We start from the raw sequence: 20,701 nt of genomic DNA on the forward strand, positions 1-20,701 counted from the left end.
TAATTTCCCAAAAAAGGGTATTTGCCCATTTTCTCCTAGTTTTTCTAGTGGAATTATGGCGTGTCTTTGTGTCAGAGCAACTTTCTCTCTCCCTTGTGTGTGAGTTTGTTTCTCAAAAAAAAAAAAAAAAATCAACAAATTACCATTAAAAAAATAGAAGAATTTTTAATGGCTTGATAAATACAATGGTAAATTATATATTTGACCCCTAATTTTTATGCTATGTATCAATTTTGCCCATGACTTTTTGATATTAGAATTCGTCAGCGTAGATTTTTATTCTCAATTTCCCCTAATTTTCATTTGCTCCTCGTTCTGTCACAAAAGGGGAGAAGAATTTAGAAAGTTCTCTGCAAGCATTGCAAATGATTGATATTCAAGACTGACCAAATTAGAGGAACTGCAGATTTCTTGGTATCTCCTTTCCTGTCAATAAAAAATGGCCTAAGAAAAGATTGCCCATTTTCCGATAATACAGAAACAAAGTGGTAAGTTTAATACTGAATTGCGTACTCATTATTAGTTTTTGATTTTCAGTTACAAACCCTACATTGTGGTGTTATTTGAATTTTCTATAATAATCTGGATCCATATAAGAAAGAAAAAATAGTTGTTGTATTCTTAGTTGTTGTTGCCTCATCTACTTCAACAATCCCCAGTAAGATATTTTGAAATCAAAAAGAGTAAACAAGAGTGGATGACTTTCCACTATAGTTGCAGAACCTTTATTTATTTGATGAAATATCTATAAACAGTTCCAAGAAGCTGAGATATCTACCAGCAAGGGTGTGGTGCCCCAACAGATGTTGCCAGGCTGGTAATCCTTCATTTCCCAACTAGAGGTTATGTACTTCAGCATCGATAGGTCAAGATTGCCCATGTTCCAAGTATATAGATAAACTTTTGATTCCTATGCTAAGCTCAGAGAATCTAAAATTGGTATTTTTGCTCAAATGTCCTTATGTTTAAATATCACTTTGAATGGACTAGCTTATGCACTTAATTTTTAATTTCCATAATTCTTGTTCAAAATTGTGTGCTCATATACTGTAGCATATTTTTCTGCATAGCATACTTAGATCTTCGAATTTTCCATCCAACAACAAAAATCAAGTACTTTGGTTGAACATTCAATTCTAAACTTCTTGAGATTATTTGTGTGTGTGTATTCTGGTCTACCAACAATGCATTGATTAGGGCTCTTTAGTTACTACTACATTGTCCTCACTGTTAAGTTTTCACTAACCAATTTTGGATTAATTAGGCCTCTTTCATTAGTCATATTTAAGCTTCTCCAAAGTTTATTAATGTTATGAATTCATCTGAAGTTAGTTTTAAACATGAGAAATACTCGGTGGCAAATTATTTATTCTATTTTAAACAGATTTGTAGATGACCTTAAAGTCCGGTTTGCTGTACAGTGTGCACTAGAAGGAAGTATAACTTGAGATTCAAATCAAATTAAACGAGACGGTTAACAACTTTTTTCTTTTGAGATCAAATTATAATGTTGGGTAAGCTGTATTACTCATCATTGGATTACTTCATAATTGCAGTTACATTTATTCTCAAGCTAAGCTAATTTTACTGTCTTCAGTTTTTTTTCTTTTTATTTTTTCCTAAAAGACTTCTGGTTGTAGGTGAGCTGGAACCATAACTTGAATGCACCTGCAAGTGTCAATTGGGTATATTTGGTGTCACTTCAACCGTGCATCAAGTAAGGCCTAGGCCCTAGGCTTTCCCAGCATTTATACTTTTCACCATGTTCGCTTCTATCTCCTATATATAAAAATATCAGAAATTACTCTCTTTCTTTTTTGGAATATGCAGGATTCCTGACAATTCGTCCGCTGTTCAAATCCTATGTTATGGTTTCCTAACTTAAAGTCTTTGTAGCAGTGACTTTAGCAGTTTTCTAGATTATGAGGTACACATCTAGGATTAGCCTTACATACTGATTATCATCATATATATCTTGTTTTGAATGTTCAAACTTTAGTACTAATCAATGGCATAAACTATGATATTCGGTCTTCAGACGTCTGCAAGAAATTGAAGAGCCCAATTAAGAAGAGCAACTTGAAACTCAAATTTGATGCATGTTTTTTCTCCGTGATCAAGTTATGCTCTAAGATATACATTTGGTGACTTTCCATATTGCACACTCAATTGATTGTTAAAATCATTTCACAGATAATCACGGCTACAAATCTCTGCAAAGAGCACGTAATAGTAAGCTTCAATTAATGGATTTTCAAATTTCTCTGACAGTCTTCTCTTATTGTCAGTCTTGTTGTCTTAACTAAGAGGCCAACCTCTTTGAGTGCACCACTTCATACCACCGTATGGAGGGTAATAGCCTACAGATTGCAGATAAGGCAATGGACATAAGTCTCTATAAGCCGAATTTTGTTTGTAATTATTCGATGAATACAGTATGTGTATTACTTAGAAATATTACTGAAAACTTCTATCAATGAAATTGTCTATGACTAAAATTCTAAATTATCATAGCTGGGCTTTTATCCAATTTGAATTGTATTTCCTACAATTAAAGCCTCATTGTTAGTGAGAAGTTGAAATAAGATAAGCAGTTTTCTTGCCATAGGATAATGATTATTTTGTGAGAATTTGCTAACTGATTTGAAAAAATTGAGGGAGGCATCACAAATTTAGGGAAAAAGTTAGACCATACAGGCATGAATGTTAAATCTAAAATGCTTACATAAATTAGTTTTGCAGTCTACCCAGAAAAGAATTAGGGATATTAGCTAATTGCTAATCAAGGTTGAACAAATTTGTGCCTAGTCAATACTGTCCAGCTTTAAGCTTTACTATCACTCACTGTAGTGCTTCAACTTGTGACACATATAACCTACTGGAAAACGTAATTCTATTCTTGTTGTGACTGAATTCATGTTGAATGTTTGTTTATGCTGGTTTGAAAAGTTGACAGATTTTTACTTAAATGGGTAAATTTGAAGTCCACTTCTAGACGGGAGTAGTTGAAAGAGTTGGATACTCTCTCTTTAGTGCAAAACATCAAAAGCTAATGCCAATTGCATCAGAATGTGTAGTGTGGTGGTCAGTAGAGAAATCATTGCTGCCTGTATATAAGACTCCAATCTTTGATAATAGGTGACCTCATCTGCTGTGACAATAGAATGTCTTCTCTAAGGACTGATGTTATGTGCTGAAGGTATACCTTTTGTCATTTTTACTTATAGTCTCATCATAGTTACTAATAAAAGAACTCCTAGTGAGTGTTATTTTAATGTCTTTTCTTTTGTCATTCTAGATTACAAAGAAATCTTGTGTGTTTTTGTGCTGTTATCTGTAAAATAATTTGCTGTATCTATAGAATAATTTATCATGATTCATCACCATTGTCACAATTAGGTGTTTTTGTAAGGTCTAAACTGGGTTATTGTTCAGCATTCCCTTTATATCCAGTAGTTTCCTTACAAACCATTGTTCTTCAGTCTTTTGTTTAATTCTTATGCTGCCATATGTTGGCATTTAAATTTATTTTCAACCTACAGCCAAATCAAGGGAGATATGGCAAGCTACAATGATCCACATTGCCCAAGAAGGTGGCTGTTTTGTTCTATCTACGAACCAATTCTGCAGAAAAGGAAGACTATCTACTGTCAACAGAATGTATTTCTGGAGGTTCAAATGGTGATTCGTATGTCAATACAATCAGATGGGACCATTCTGGCTGGACCTAATTACTAAGGGAGTCCCTCATCTGAAGCAATCTTGTTCACTCTTATTGTTCCAGAACTTGGAGGGTGTATTAGCAAAGCTAGATTTTTAGTGTATTGATTATTCTGTACAGTTCATGAATATGTTAGTCCTGGAATATTTGCAATTGCTGCGATGAACTTTCATATGTATACTAAAATGATGCTGTATCTTTCCCCCTTGGTGCTTTTCTTTCAAAAACATTAGGTCTCTTAAAGACTAAATAGTACTTATGAATGCCAGGCTACAATTTTGCAAAAAAAATAAAATAAAATAAAGCATCTCTATTGTTGTAGTTACTTGAGTCAGAGATACTGGTTCTTACTTGGTTTCCTAGTCCCTAGATATTGTGGTGCTTTTATTTTTTCCAGAATAATGACAATGCTCATTATTATAACCTAGGCCTTTTCATACAGAATTGATAAAGGCATAATTCAAAGAAGTCAAATGTAGATGCTCATCAAGGTGGCCAAAAATTGCGGCAAGCACATAATTCACTTACCTGTCTATGTCACTGTCATACAAGAAGTCTTTGTATAAGAGAAACTTCGCTTAATTCAATAGTAAAACTTCAAGGAATTATAAACACAAATGCCAAATAAATTTGGCATTTGACACACCTCATGAGGCATGGTTTTTGGTGTTTGGTGTGCCAATGCTCTAATAACAGACAACATTCAAGGCAACCATAGCAGGGATAACACAACTTGAGCTGCCATGAGGGAAATGAAGCAAGCATTAATCAATTTTCTAGTTACTAATTAATTGATTAAATTATTAGTAATATTTTCCCCAAGAAATAATTATTTTTAATATTTAGGTGAAGAAAGAGAGACAGAGTGGGCCCATAGGTTAACCTGAACTTACATTGATTTTTTTTTTTAATTCTTTTTTTAGATATGAAAGAATGAAGTCTATTCTACAAAAGATTTTACTAATTGAGTTAATTGAAACCTACTATGATAACTTTTCATACAATTGAAAAATTGTGACTTGTTTGGTTGTATTGAAATGTAAATTAACTTGGAATATAGATATTACTAAAACTATAATCCATTTATAAATGTTGTCAATATTAATTTTTTTTTTTGTCATTTCATACTCTATTTAAGTCATTTAAACAAAAAATTGAAATCCAAATCCTTCTCATTTTAATACCTCTATCTAAACAAGTCAATAAAAAAAGTGCAATAATTCTTAATTAGAGTACAAATCCCATATTAATAGGAAAAAGAGTGTATGGCATTGTTATGCACAGCTCAACAAAATGGGGTGGCTGAGTGAAAGCATAGACATATTGTGGAAACAACTTTAACTCTTTTGTCTGAATCCAAAGTTCCTCTAAAATCTCTGGCCTTATGCTTTTGCAACTTATAAGTTCCTCATAAACAGACTACCTACTATGTCTTTAAATTTTCATTCTCCTTGGGAACTTCTCTTTGGTCAATTTCCAAATTATTCTCAATAGTCGATAGGGAAAGAAGGATGTCCAAATTATTCTCAATAGTCGATAGGGAAAGAAGGATGCAAATGCAATACTCTCTTATGACTCTATTTGATTGGTATCTAAATGAGTTTAGGGATTTTTTCTTTTAAAAGCATTTTTTAAGACCTGCAAAATGGGCGTTACTCAACTTTTGTTGTTATTATTCGGGCTGATTTTTCTAAATTTGATTGTTGTTATTTGGGTTTAAAACTTTAAATGTTTTATTTAAGGGACCAAAATCTCATAACATTTCCAAAAAAATACAATTTTGTCCTAAATAGTAATACCACTTTTTATTCATGCGATCTTATCTATTTTCTATATATAAAATGATCGTGAGTAAAAGTTACAGAATTTTTTTGGTTTGTTCAATTCCCACCATTTCATGAGCTAGCCTAATTTTTTTTTTTTTTTTTTAGGGGGTAATATCTAACATCACTAGTTGAACTCGCTTTTTATTTTTCAATTTATTTTTATATACATGTGAGCTAAGTTGAACACTTGAACTCACTTTTTATTTTTTAATTTATTTTTATATACATACAAGCTGTTACCATGTTTGTGTGTGTATATAATAATAATAATAATAATAATATTAACACAAAAAAATTATCACAATATTTTCACAATTTTCAAGGTATTAATTTCTTATAAATCAAAATAAAATAATAAAATATCATAATAAAATTAACTACAACTAAAAATAAAGGTATTGTGAAAAGAAAAGTGCTCATTCACAACATTTTTTTTTATATTAAATAGAGATTCATATATTAAATAGCAATCAAAATTCTTATATGAATAAGAGACAAACATTTTTTTATGTAAATAGTTTCATGCTACTTTAAATAAAAATTCTGTCTTAATTATCTCACTCAAGAGTTAGGCATGTGCTGCCTAGTTTTTTTTTGAGAAACCAGACTCAACGTCTGGGCTTTTAATAGAAAACAGAACCAAATACAAAAAGTCTCAGTGAATATCAAGAATAGCCAGGGGGGCGATGTTAGGTGGTAATTCTTCCAACCAAGCCTAAAACACATCACCATATTTGGCTTTTTTAGCTATAGCATCTGCTATCCTATTACAAGATCTTTTAACATATAAAAAGAGTGAAGAGACTTAGGAATTGTGTTTTTGGTTTAATCAAGTTTAGGTAATTGGAGTGTATATGTAGCAGTTTGTTTCTTAATAAAAAAAAAGTTTGGGTGAGTCTAAACGGTGCGTTTCATTTTCAACTTAAGAGAAACTCATAGACGCCCAAAGCACGGTTAGAAATTTGAAAGAAGTGAGGGAGGCTTGCTGAGAGAGGGAGAGGAGACCAGAAAGAGAAGATTTTCTGTGCATAGCAGAGGCCAGAGATTCAGAGGAACTCTAATTCAGGTATTTTATCTGTTACTGTTAGAATTATGATTTGGGTTTTGAGATTTTGATTTGCCATATTTTTTCTGTGGAAAATCATATAATGTTAGGCTTTTAATTGAGTGGAATTAATTTCTTCCTTAATCAACAAAAGCACACTCTTTTCTTCGAGTTCAGGGAAAAATTACATGATTTCAATGGGTCTACTCCAAGAAAGCATAAAATTACCATATGGTTGTTCAAAGGTTATGCTGACTTGTGCCACTCATTAGTACATCTACACTGTCACAAGTGTTAAAAAGGTCTTTTTGATGCCTAGACAAGTGATAATGGAGATGCATTCTGCAAAGTTGGTTCCTATATGAAAATGGGTATAAGTTCTTTTAGTCATCCATATAATGGTTTATTTATTCATGATGTTTCAGCATCAAATAACTCAACTTTTGACATGCTAAAGCAGAACTATTGCTTTATGCCTTCCATATACAAGTTTTCTCCTTTTTCTCTCGGAGTCAATCTTCTATTGAAGATGTTTTACTAAAGACTGGATGTGTATGCTAGGTATTATGGCTGGTGATTAGTGCTAATGATTCAAATGTTTGAATTTAATATCAGGGAATTATTTTGTTTACATTTTACTAGGCATACTTATGTTGTTGAGTCTGTTGAAGAAAGAGACAGTAAACCTTCATGAAAAATATACAAGAATTAGTTTGGCCTTTAGTGCTGAAGGTGGCCTCTGAAGCCATGTACCAGATCATAGGATAAATGACACTTTTTCTTTCACCTAATGCTTTTTAATGAGAGGTAGACCTGAAGTTTATGCTCTCCTATGAGGCAAGGCAGAAGTTTTAAGGTCTTAGCCACCTAAAGAGATGATATAGATAGCTTTCATTTGTACAATAAGAAGTTCTTTAAATAGTTTTTGTTAATGAATGCTTTTGGTAAGTTGCTTCTTTGAATATTACTGCTTACCTTGTTAGGGGTGAATCCTGATCACCCAACAACTGGTTTTAGTGGGTATGGTCAGTTGCTTGTAGGTTTTACTTGCTAGAGGTGAGTCCAAAGGGCTCTTCTTTAGAAAGGTTTCCTACATTATCAAAAATAAAAATTTGCTTCTTTGAATACTGTGACAACCTCATTACGGTCAATTGTTGATTCTGGATATACAGGAATTCTAGGGTTGACATAAATAAATTGTATTTAGCTACTAATGAATTTTGTCAATGGCTTCTAGGATATAGTGTAACTGTAGCATATATTGAATTTTGTTAATGGCTTCCAGCTGGTTAAGTGATTAGATGTGAAGCATGTTTCTAGTGGTTCCACCTTAAAGGGTGCAACTCTCAGTGCAAGTGACAATCATTTTAGAGTGATATGTATCACAGCAGCAATTTAGAAAGTGTGATTATGGCATGCATTTTGAAGGTGTGTTCATCTAATTACATGCATTTTAGTTTCATTAGCGGGGTTTCTGCTGTTGTATGAGTTGTAAACTATGAAAATAAGGGTTAAGAGAGAAGTAGAAGACCAAGCTAGTATGTCTACCCATTAACTAATGGCGATAGAGGCATTATAGAAGGCATATGCTTCTTCCCAAAGAATAAGACCAAGTCTCATATGTGGTAGTGCGTACAATGATGGTTTGCTGATTCTTTATTAGCCTTTAAGTAACAAATTGATTTGGTGTCCGGTGTAATATGCCTTCTAGATATTAGGTTTTGGTCAAGCCTTATCTAACAGTGCATGTAATCCAAAGAATTTTACTCTCATTTGCACCGGAGACATCCAAAAACATTATAGAAAGATTCTTGATGTTGACCGGTAAGAATCGACTATGTTGCAATTGTATCATGAGGGCATCCATGTGACCTCAAGCATTTGAATTTAAATAACTTGATGATATAATGACACATTGACACCCAATAAAGAAGTCTACACTTTCTTCTTACCTAGATGGGTTATCTGTGTCGATTAATATGGATGATTGATCCCTATTACTAGATATTTTGTCTTTTCCTTTTCTCTATTTGTGATTCAGTTGGTGATGTATTTATTGCTTATCGTGAGTTCTTTGTTCAAAGGGTATGTTTGGACAGCATGGTAATGGCCCAGCATGGTAGTGGTGTTGAGCTGTTCGGGCTTAAGCTTAGGTTTTTATTTTTGAGATCCTTGTCTGAGTGGATTCTTGCATTTGGCTGCATGAATTTTTCATTTCTTCTAGATTATATAGACCAGTGTATTGTGTAGGTATTCTGTAGGTAAGCCTTTTTATACATCATGTATACCTTTTGTCTTTCCTTTTTTTCTCTTATCAATTTCGTTGTAGCTCCCCCTCTCCCCAACATGCCAAAAAAAGAAAAAAAGAAAGAGAAATTGAAGTTATGAGACGGTGCTTGCTTGTGTTAGTCCATTATGGACAAGAGGTGTTATGAAGACAGATCTTCAGAAAACTACCAGTCAAAGAAAAAAAAAAGAATTTCAGAAAACTACACGAGACTTTCTCAGTCCATTATGAAGAAGAGTTTTGCACAGAAAGATCTTCTGAAAACTATTACTTTTTAGGTGTAAATAAAACTTCATTAAAAAAAATGAAAAAGTACTGATAACACTGCTCCCCTGGTACACAGGCAGTGTACTAAGGGAAACAAAAAGCTAATCAAAACTACATAAATCTAAAAAATCCAAAAGGAAAGGAATAGAGAGACCACTCATAGCAGTCATCCATTGAACTCAAGGATAGCAAAAAGAATCATTTCAACTTAAGGATGTGACTTTCCTCTCCCTTGAGAGTTTGATGGTTCCATTCTCCAAATAGTGCACTACCCAGCATAATAGCCCCCCTCCCAAAAAAATTTCTGTTTGATGCCAACCAACACCCCTATTCCAACAAGCTAGCAACTCCACCACTTGTTTATGCATAAGCCAAGAAACACCAGCCGCGCAAACCTTAAGTGTCCATAGACTATAACCATAAGAACAATGAAGAAGGAGGTGATCCACTGATTCCAACTATTCTTACGCAGCATCAACACAAATATTCCTCTTCCTCAAGTTATCCAGTGTGAGATCTTCCGCTAGTGGCTGTCCAAGTGAAAAAAGCTACCTTAGAAGGAGCTTTCACCTTCCAAATACTTTTCCAAGGGAAAGAATAACTTCCTCTGGTCGTTAGAACTTTATAATATGACTTAACTTCAAAAGAACCATTCCTGGCAGGCAACCACACCATTCTATCTTCCCCATTCTGGCCAATATTAGTGGAGTATAGAAGAGAAAAGAAAGATTGTAAGCTCTCCAATTGCTAATCTTGAATCGATCTTGTAAAAAGCACATCACAATGGAGATCCCCATTTTGTCTACACAAATGATCTGCCACAAATGCATATACTACTGTTTGAGAAAATAAAATTTTTTCTCAACATGAGTTATTTATTGGTCTACTTAACGCAGGACAACTAGAACAAAACTAAAACAACGATAAAATAAATGGATATGACCTAGTAGTCAGCATCTAGGCCTTGCTTGGAGTTAGCACTAAGCGGGAAAATCACTAGGAGCCAACACCTAGGGTAGACCTGGAGTCAGCACCAGACCAAAAGAGACCAAACGGCCATTTTTTCATTTATCAAAATATCAACTAACTCCTCAAGAAGTACACTAGGTTACATATAAAGGATTACTAAACCCTAATTCTAATTGGTTAGGAAACCCTAATTGCTTTATTACAAAAATAACCTTGCTTCCAAATGAAAATACTAATAGCCTAATAAACTACTAGAACTTAAAACATAAAAATACAATTGACTTGTAAACATAAATAATACTAAATAAAAATCTTTTTGCGTCTCCTGCATCATTCTCCTCTGGTTGGAGAAAACTCGACCTCGAGTTTTAAAGCATTGAAGGATTAGGATGCTGACAAGTAACACTTGCTTCAAGTCTGGAATCACCTTAGGGAGCATAGGGAAAAGAAAAACCTTGAATTTCACCACATCAAACTCATTTGGAATAACAAAATTAATGTGTGGAATCAGTATAATCTTATCTTGAACCTTATGAACCATAGGAAACTGTGTGGTTTTAACCTCTTCAACTTCACCAAGATGTAGATCTTCAAGCACCATGGAGGGTTGATCAGAAGCACATTCAACAACTTCAACTTTCACATCATGTGCACCCTCAAGCTTGCTGCATTGTTTTTGAGTGGGTGCCATTATCTTTTCTAGCTGGGCATTAATCCTAGTGATTATTTGCTCCCCCAATTTCCACGACATAGGTGAAACATTATGATTTTCCTTTCTTACACTAGCAAAAATTGAACTGAGAAGATCCAAGGAAATGTCTTCACTTTCATCTATGACCAGATGCATAATTGTTTTCATGGCTGAAAGTACAGCAAGTTGATAGTTGGACCTAATTATCTTTAAGAAACTTTGAAACATCTCAACAACCAATGCATCACACTCAAGATTGAGCATCACCAAGCATAACTTGACCTTTGCAATGGTATCAAGAATTGAAACCACCTTCTTATAAGAGCGAGTAGACATATGAGACATATTTTCAAATGCTGTCAAAATCAATTGAAATATTTCTTTCATTTGCTCATCCTTATATGGGGCATCTGGTGTTGTTATCCTTATAATCTCAATAAGGGAAGAAAAAACTGAAACCTTCACATCCATTTCAGCATGTCGCAAAAGTTTATTAGTGATTAGTGCCTTCACTGAGGGTAAAAGTGCATCTTGCATTGATTTGGATGGTTCTTACTCCACATATGCTAACAAATTTTCAACTTTATCAAGAAGAGTGAGGAGATCATCAATGGAGGAGGGAGGGTTAAGGAGTGTATTCCCAGCCTCCTTAATCTCCTTCTCAAATTCTCTATCAAAGGCAGTCATTTTCAGCTTAGACTTGGAGTCACAAAACACCGATATGGAAAATTTCTGCGAAGTTGAAGAACACTTGATGTCCACGAGTTGGCTTCTGGGTTTAATGGGTTAATATGACTGCTTATATTATTGAGCCAGGGTGGGTTTTGTAGTGGATGGGTATAGGACTGGGCTATTTGGTTAATTAGTTTTGATGGTTTTTTTTTTTTTTTTTTTGGGGCTAGTGGGACGGGCTGAGCTTTTTCGAAGATGGGTCGGGTAAAATCTGTTCACAAGATAAACTAAAGAGGTGAATTTAGAAAATAGAAAGACTCAAACAGGGCTGTGGGTTACCTATTGATATCATCATTGGGTTGCTGGTGGAATTGCAGCGGCGTTGTACTGGTCAAGTGAGGGCCATGGCAGCGGTGGCTCTTGTGGCAGCAGCGTCGATGGGTGTTCGGTGATGGCAGTTGTTGTAATCTAGGAGCTTCGGTTTATTGGTGGCATGGGTTTGGGATTTCTACGTAGAAGAGCATGATAGTGGGGGAAGGATTTTTGGACTCTGGTGGTGGCAGAGCTGTCACTTGCGGTGGTTGTTTATGGTGTGTGGGTAACTATGGATTGATGGGATGCAGAACAAGGGATTTTGACAGTGGTGAGATGGTGGAGGTCAAGGGTGATGTCGGCAGGATTTTATGGGGTTCTCTGTAATAGTAGGCAAAGATATAATTTTTCTGTGGGTGGAAAATGCAATGGCTGAAACTTTTTTTTTTTTTTTTTGGTTTTGGATTGACTGCGATGATGCTTCAAACAGATCGGTGTTTACTCTGGTACCAAAATTGACGCAGGACAACCAGAACAAAACTGAAACAACGATAAAATAAATGGATTTGACCTAGGAGTCAACACCTAGGCCTTGCTTGAAGTCAACACCAAGCGGGGAAACTACTAGGAGTCAGCATCTAGGGTAGACCTGGAGTCAGCACCAGACCAAAAGAGACCAAGCGGCCATTTTTTCATTCATCAAAATATCAACTAACCCCTCAAGGAGTATAATAGGTTATTTATAAAGGATTACTAAACCCTAATTCTAATTGGCTAGGAAACCCTAATTGCCTTATTACAAAAATAACCTTGTTTCCAAATAAAAATACTAATAGCCTAATAAACTACTAGGACCTAAAACATAAAAATACAATTGACTTGCAAACATAAATAATACTAAATAAAAATCTTCTTGCGTCTCCCGCATCACTACTACTGTTATGTAAATTTGTTGATTGAGTGTACCTCTTTGTAATTCTCTATAATATTTTCTGTCTCATTGACTTAGGACAACGGGAAACAAAGTCAAATGATGTCTGGAAACTCTGTTCAGCTTGTATTTTGAGGAATTAGGGTTAGGTTTTGGTGGGAAAAAGGCTGCAAAATTGCAAGGAATATAGGGTTTCTAATGGCGAAAAAGAATAGTAGGCCTTGAGGATGAAACCAGGCTGAAAGCCTGAGGGCTGGGTTGCTTTTACAGAGATGTGAGCAGTAGCCCTTGAACAGTAATTGGGCTGTTTTGGGTTATTTGGAACTATTTGATGGATTAGTGGTTTAGGATTTTGAAGTTTTTGATTTTAGGATTTTAAAGGTGATAAATCAATGTGTGTTTGCTAGGTTTAAATTTGATGGAAATGGAAGGACAAAAATGTAAACTTCTAGACATTACATCTAGAATTTCCTTGGCATCACAACTTGGAAAAGGTTGTATCACACAAACCTTAAACAAAGCTTCATAGCTATTGAAAATTTATGAAACTTCCTCATGAATAGAAAGTATTACATACATATAAATAGATGACTAATACCTAATTCTAGTGCAACTTGTACTTCTTTACTCCTAATAAGAGTTGGACTCCATGGGCTTTCATTTGTGAGCCCAAACTAAATAATTAAACCCAAATAAAACCAAAATAAGAGCCAAAGGACTGTTGGAACAGCGCTTCCTACAAACCGGAAAATTAAAAAATTACATTTGACACTGAAAATTAAATACAAGTATAAGAAATATGCCTAGAACTGTGTAATGCCCAAAAACATAATAAAATTTCTGCTGTTACTCAGAAAACCAATACCAGTTAGCCATGCATTCTTCTAATGTTATAAGGATAAAATGGCTTTCTTAGCAGTCAATATAAAGATCTTTTTTAAGGTCTGCAGTTTTGGTTTTCTGTGCGTTGTGGATATCTTCAGCTACATGTTGTTTTGTCGTTTAGAGCTTCAACATTGTATTATATTATTCATTCTCTGTTTTGGTTGCCAAGGCACTGTTTTTTTATTACCATTCTATGTTTTGGCTTTTGCATATTATAAGGTACAAACTTTTGCTTTTGGCTTCTTATGCAGCTATTTTTGGATGTTAATAATGACAAAGACAGCTTGGGGCATGATGGAGACGAGCAGTGGCCCTTCCATAGTTTTTTTGAGCAACTCATCCTTGATATTTTTGATCCATTCAAGCGATTTTTTCCCCCTTCTTCCATTTTGTTTTTGGTTGGGGTTGGGGAGGAGGGGAGGGTGTTGCGGGTTCACAAGATAGATCTTTCATCAAGGTCATTATGCTTCTTATTCTTTGATATTTCTTTTCATTTTCAAGTGATAGTTTCTCTGGCTATATATGTTGATAGTTTGGGAGGTTTGCCATGGTAGTGTCATGGCCTTGAGGGAAATTTTTACTCAACAGGGTGCTTCTGCTGGGATGTTTATGCCTGACTTGAGCTGGGATGGTGCAGTTTTTGTTGAAGTAGAAGATAAAGATATATCAAATACAATGAAGAGAGAGAGATAGAGAGATTGATTGATTGATTTGAATATGCAAGTTTCATCAGATGGGCTTTAGCCAAATCTGAGGAGGCCTAAGTTTGAAGATGTGTCATCCTCAACACAATGGCCAATATTGTCTCTTACAGTGAGGTTGGTAATTTTGAGGTCTGCAAGGAGGTTGATCATGGGTGGAATTTGCCTTCTGGGCTGGATAATGGCCAGTTGAACGTTACTTTTGTTAAGGCTGAGGCAGAATCTTTTCTTGATGGTGCATGATATTCGTGTAAAGATGCTGCTGATACTACAGAGATGAAGGGTTACGCTGAGGATAAGGTTTCCATTGGAAAAGCAGATATGCTGAAAATATTCCTGAAAATTGTGAGCTGATGAACTTCGTTAAAGTAGCTAGGAATTTGTGGCTAAAAAACTGTGAATTTCTTCAAGAATGTGCAATTCATCTATTGTGTCTTTGACCGGTACGGTTTGATATATGTATATTTAAATATGAACTGTGTACTTGAGTGATTCGGTTTCCTCTTAATGTATTCAGAATAGTAGACTATATATATTTCTGATCTGTGTTTGTGTATTCATATATCAGTAAATTCAATTATTTTATTTTATTTTATTGCAGATTTGGTGATTATGTATCAGATTAGGTTGTTGCCTTGTTTAAGTACATGCATCCCACATTAGTTCATGAAAGCTTAAATATATTGTGAAAAATGAAATGCAGGTAACTGTGACCTAAGGATATGTCTTTAGTGCTAAATAATATCGTTAAAGTTGGTACGTTTTCAAATATTCTCTTCTAACTAAAAAAGTATTTATTCAATCCAAAAAAAATAGTATTCATGCCATTGACCCCCTCTTCCCTATCATTTTTCCTTTCCTTCAATGTTTACTAACCTGTTACATTGCAAAAGAAAAAGAAAATTTGGCAATTCAATATATTTTCGTGATTTTTGAATGATTAGTGTTGGTGGTAGTCTATCATCAACTAGGGTAAGAACTCATCAAATCTAATATTGCTCAAACTTTTACAACTGAGACCATATTATAATGATGCAATTCAATAACTATGAAGATAACTAATTTTGGCAAGTTATCACCAACCTCCTCTTTTTCCTTTTTTTTTTCTTTCTAAAATTGTTGATGAGTTTACTCTCTCTAACGAATCTAGCAACATCAGGTGTTCTTTATTTAGCTATTCAATCATAGAGAACACAGGGTGTATACATTAAGCGTTTCCATATAGAAACTTTAAACTTTAAAGTTGAGCTCATTAAATTAGGCATTTGAGATTTTCTGATAGTATAGAAGTTCCTTACACTCATAAGAGGTTTATGATTTCTTCAAGTTAAAGAGGGAACTTATTATTCTTTTGCTTGATCGTAGATTGATACTTATGATGGAATTTTTCTATACATGCTTTTTCCCATTTTCTGAATGTTTGGGTAGGTCCGTTTTTCATTATGGGTTCAAATTTTGAAGAACTTACGTCTTTATACTTTGTACTCAACATACATGAATAATGACAAAATAAGAAATCTTTTGTGCTTGGTTCGTATACTATTGCTTAGTTTTCATATGAGATGGCTTTTCAGAATAATCATTATATATTATAATGCTTTGTACATAGTCAGGAAAGATTCCTTTAGCATTTGTGAAATTATAATTGTTTTTATCTTACTGACGGCAATAATATTCCCCCCTAGAAGACAATGGAAAATTCTATTTAGGAGTTGCATACAGCAATTTTGATTGGGCATAGCTGATGCATGTGCTCCCACATTATGGAAGCTATTAGATATTTTATTGTCCAAGATTGTCATCATTCAATGGAAGAATATGCCGAAGGTAACTCCCGAGGTTTCCATTATTGTCATCTAAAACAGATAGACTGTTATGTCTTCCATTTAGTAGCATCTTGAAGTTCATGTGATATCAGAAAAAGCTGGTGGTAATTCCATCCAAAACTGACTTTCTACTCTCTCTTCCTTAATATTAGTATTTTTTTTTCCTTTTTAGAATAAAATATCAAACATTTATTAATAAACTATATGATATTCCTTCCTTAATATATTCACCTTTCTTCAAGTTTTTCATAAAATTTGGGCATGATGTTGTCTATAGGAAAACTTGGTACTTGTATTTCAACTGCGGTCTACTAATGCATGAACAGGTTTAGGTCCTTCAGCTCTCTAACTCTCGTTCTTGTGAAGGTTTTGGTTTTTTTTTTTTTATTGCCCTTCCCCCAGCATAATATAATGCATGAAAGATAATTTTTTCTTTTATAAAAATAAATATCCATTATAACTCACACAAAATTATTGAAATCTAGCTTTTAATTGTAGTTCAAAATTCTAGCATTATGTTTATTTTATGGTCAGTGCTTTCTAAGAAGTTCAGAAAAGTATATCTATAGGAAAACGGAAATTAAGGATAACAAATTACCAAGCACCTATGTCTTATTCTAAAATGAAAAAAAAAAAAAAAGACTTTCACATCAATACTAGCCATAATGTGCTCTCCTTGATGAAATCCAAGGCAGGGAAATAAGGAATAGGAAATATTCTGCTGAACTCAGGGCGGTGTAAGGACAGGAACAATTTTCTTCCCCTACTTGTGACAAATACCAGAACCTGCAAATTATGAGGTGAGTTTGTAAGTTTAATGTCATTTCATATTTTTTAAATTGATACTTATGTATATCCCCAGTTAAATTTATTTAATATTGATGATGCTAAAGCCTTTCCAGAGTTGTGAGGCAGATCTGTTTCACTACTATCCAGCAAAGATAAATGTGCAATCCCTCTCTAGAAAAAGCTACGTGGAAGATTTGTCAGTGGTTGAGGATTTATTTTAACTTGTACACTTGTAAAACCTTAGATTACAGCCAAAGCTGGATATTGCTGCTGTTCACTTTGAAAATGAGGTAGAAGTAGTTGAGTGGCCCAGAGATAAAATTTGTGAGTTCTCTCTTCTTCTCTTCTATCGTTTATTATTGCTCTTTCCTTTTTCTTTTTTCAATCTTGTATACTATTTACTAAATTTGTTTTTCTTTCTCAAATTTGTCTGCTCTTTATGTTTCAGTGGCAAATCAACAGCAATAGGTAGTTTTGATGACCTTGTACATGCTATATGGAGTTCTTCAGGATGATGTATCCGTTTCTTAATTTAATCTTTTACATGTTCATTTTGGAACTTCTTTTTTCCCCATATTCTAATCAAAAGGATCTATTCTCGGGTTTCATTTTAAAATCTAAAGCTGAGACTGGATTACAGTTTGTAAAATCTTACTATGTTTTCTCTATTGCTAAAGATTCTCATGTCCTGTCAAATTAGAGGGGGTTTTTTTTGGGGGTGAGAGGAGGGGGGGGGGGGGGGTGGGGGAAGATTCTTTTCAGGGTTGCATAAGTAAATGTGCCTAATACTGAAACGCATACTTATTATTAGTTTTCAGTTACATACTTTGCATTGTGGTGTTATCTGACTTTGGTACTGTAATCTGGATCCATAAAAGAAAGAAAAATTATATGTTGTAAAGAAAGAAAAATTATATGTTGTATTGTTAAAGGAGCTTGTTTCCCTCTATCTCTCTCTCTCTCTCTTTTCTTTTTTTTCTTTTTTGTTTGCAGGGTGTCAGACATTTTATGTTGCACACAAATCAAACATTATGTGGGTGGTGGCCTAAGCTCAAGTTGCTGCCTTATCTATCCCAACAAGCGTAAGTAACATGTTTTGAAATCAAAGAGTTAACAAGAGTGGATGACTTTCCACTATATATGGAGAACCTTTCATTTATTTGATAACCTGTCTCTAAATAGTTGCAAGAAGCTGAGATATCTACCAGCAGGGGTAAGGGTCTGGTGCCTCACTAAATGACAGATGATGGTATTCCTTTATTTTTCAACTAGAGGACATGTTTTTCAGCTAGATAGTTCAAGATTGCCCATGTTCCAAATATCTTGATAAACACTTGGTTCTTATTCTAAGCTCAAAAGATCTAAAATTGATTTTTTTTTTTCTCAAATGTCCTTTTGTTTAACATTTCACTTTGAGATAGACTAGCTCATGCACTTATGTTTTAATAATATACTTAAAATTTTCTTTTTAAAAAAATCGTGTGCTCATATAGTGCGACATATTTTCCTGAATAGCATACTTAGATCTTCAAATTCCTCCCTACAGCAGAAATCTGGTATATTCTCTTGGACAATCAATTCTTAAGTTCTTGAGATTATTTGTGTGATGTGTGTTTATTCTGTTCTACCAACAATTGTTTAATCTGGTCTACTAACAATGTATACATTGCTTAGGGATCTTTAGTTACTAATGTATTGTCTTCATTGGTAAGGGCCCTTCATCTATTCAAATTTTGAAACCTCACCAACGTTTGTTAATGTTCTGAATTCATATGAAGTTAGTTCTGAACTTGAGTGAAAATCTGTGACAAATTGTTTATTCTATTTTGATTATATCTGTAGACGAACTTAATATTCGGTTTACTGTACAGTGTGCACTATATGGAAGTACAACTTGATATTCATAACAAATTGAACAAGGGGGTTACAACTTGATACTCATGATTGGATTTCTTCAAGATTGTTGTGATTCTCAAGCTACATTAATTTTATTGTTTTGAGTTTTCTTTCTTATTATTTTTTTCTCAAAAATTTCTGGTTGTAGGTCAACTGGAACCGTAATTTGAATGTATCTGCAATTGTTGATTGGGTATATTAGGTATCACCATCGACAAAGCATCAAGTAAGGCCAAGGCTTTCCTAGCATTTACACTTTATGCCATGGCTGCTTCCATTTCCCATCTATATAATGAGGAATAGTTCTATTCTTTCTTGAATGTACAGAATTAATGACAATTCATTCACTTTTCAAATCTTATGTTGTGGCTTCCTACTTAAAGTCTCCATAGTAGTGACTTCAACACTTTTCTAGATTATGAGGTACAAATTTGTGATTAGCCTTACATATTGGTTATCATTGTATATATCTTTATTTGAATGCTCAAACTTCAGAAATAAAAACAACATAAAATTTAAAATTCTGTCTTTGGACTTGTGCAAGAAATTGGAGAGGCCAATAAGGAAAAGCAACTTGAGACTTGATTTTGATGCATTTTTTTTCCTGAGATCAAGTTATGGATTTCAGTGAGAAATTTTTCTATTTTTAAGTTTTCTTTCTATTTTTTTTATTTTTATTTTTATCCTAGATAATTTTCTGATAATCAGGTGGAATAATATTGGATAGGCAGTGACTTCATCATATTCTGATGCCTTATCTGTTTTATTTTATTTTATTTATTTTAATCTCTGGTACATTAGCAATAGGCATCATGGTGAAGAAAGGGGCTTCTAAAAGCAAATAAGATCAAATTGGGTAAAAGCTATTGCACACAAACTAATTCACACAGTTTTGGGGCACACAATTGAAAATCATGACTTGCACAAGTTCTGTAGTTTGGATGTGCATGCAAGACTATGTGAGTTAGTTTGTGTGCAATAAATACTACTCTTACAAATAAGCATTAAACGTAGTGGCATGAATGATGAAGGCATCAAGACTTAAACGTAGACAAGTGGATGTGAAATACCTCAAAAGAGGATAAAGGGCAAAGTGTTGATTGAACAATGGCAAAAGTGGTCAAGCGTGAAGGTGAAGGTGAAAATTATTCAAGCGTTAGGTGAAGTCTGGTTTTATTTATTTATTTATTTATTTTTGGGTCTTTCTTGGCTACATGATTGAGTTTGGTTTGAACTTAATAGATTAAGGTCAAGATTGGATCAAATTAAAACTACCTGTATTAAAAGGAGTCACGAGTATTTCTAGCTTAGATCAATCCATGAGTTTCTCTCTTAATCATTAAGATAAATTGTTGGATTAATCAATAATATAAAAATGGATAAAAGATCAAAATATAATTCCAATTTTTTGGAAGAAGACAAGAGATAGATTATTGCAGAAAGTGCCTCATGCAGAGTGTATACTATCAAGATACAACGAAATAAAGGAGCAATTTCTTGGAAGATGACAAGAGATAAAGTAGAAAGTGCCACATGAGCAGTGGCGGCGCCACATAGAGGTCAGGGTGGTCCCAGGACCACCCTGACCTGAAAAAAAAAAAAATTATATGTAATTGTGGGGCACAATAGTTTGTGGGCTCGGCCTGCTCACTTATAGGGAATTCGCAGGCCCCAAACTGAAGGAAGCCAGGGCCCAGGCTCAAAAATAGTAGGCCCAAAGTGGCCCGAAGATATAGCCGAGGACAGCTTAGTCCTCGGCAGACCTAAAGTCTCATTGATGAAAAGGGACATACAAGCAAACCTAAAAGATCAGAAAATATCTCGGGGGAATAGTCCTTAATACCCTTCATTGATATGACATCGCACCTAACAGAACCTGATTT

General features: G+C 34.2%; 2 long non-coding RNA genes across 12 annotated transcripts; both read left to right on the plus strand.

Moving 5' to 3' along the window:
* Nucleotides 1-260: 260 nt before the first annotated feature.
* Nucleotides 261-3,924, plus strand: LOC126702392 (uncharacterized). Of its 6 annotated transcripts, none has more exons than XR_007647744.1 (6): nucleotides 261-488; nucleotides 756-817; nucleotides 1,385-1,514; nucleotides 1,641-1,717; nucleotides 1,831-3,199; nucleotides 3,543-3,924. It is a non-coding gene; the product is annotated as an uncharacterized LOC126702392 (long non-coding RNA). The 6 variants fall into 6 exon arrangements; XR_007647747.1 differs by having other exon boundaries at nucleotides 1,422-1,514; XR_007647745.1 differs by lacking the exon at nucleotides 756-817 and having other exon boundaries at nucleotides 1,831-1,927; nucleotides 2,039-3,199.
* Nucleotides 3,925-6,147: 2,223 nt separating this feature from the next.
* LOC126702801 (uncharacterized) lies at nucleotides 6,148-19,342 on the plus strand. 6 transcript variants are annotated; one of them, XR_007647856.1, is made up of 6 exons: nucleotides 6,150-6,613; nucleotides 13,858-16,134; nucleotides 16,411-16,459; nucleotides 16,825-16,933; nucleotides 17,036-17,246; nucleotides 18,967-19,342. It is a non-coding gene; the product is annotated as an uncharacterized LOC126702801 (long non-coding RNA). The 6 variants fall into 6 exon arrangements; XR_007647854.1 differs by having other exon boundaries at nucleotides 6,149-6,613; nucleotides 16,411-16,933; XR_007647855.1 differs by having other exon boundaries at nucleotides 6,148-6,613; nucleotides 13,858-16,933; nucleotides 17,027-17,246.
* Nucleotides 19,343-20,701: the final 1,359 nt, after the last annotated feature.

Source organism: Quercus robur, chromosome 10 (genome assembly GCF_932294415.1).
Source record: "Quercus robur chromosome 10, dhQueRobu3.1, whole genome shotgun sequence".
NCBI classification, from domain to species: domain Eukaryota; kingdom Viridiplantae; phylum Streptophyta; class Magnoliopsida; order Fagales; family Fagaceae; genus Quercus; species Quercus robur.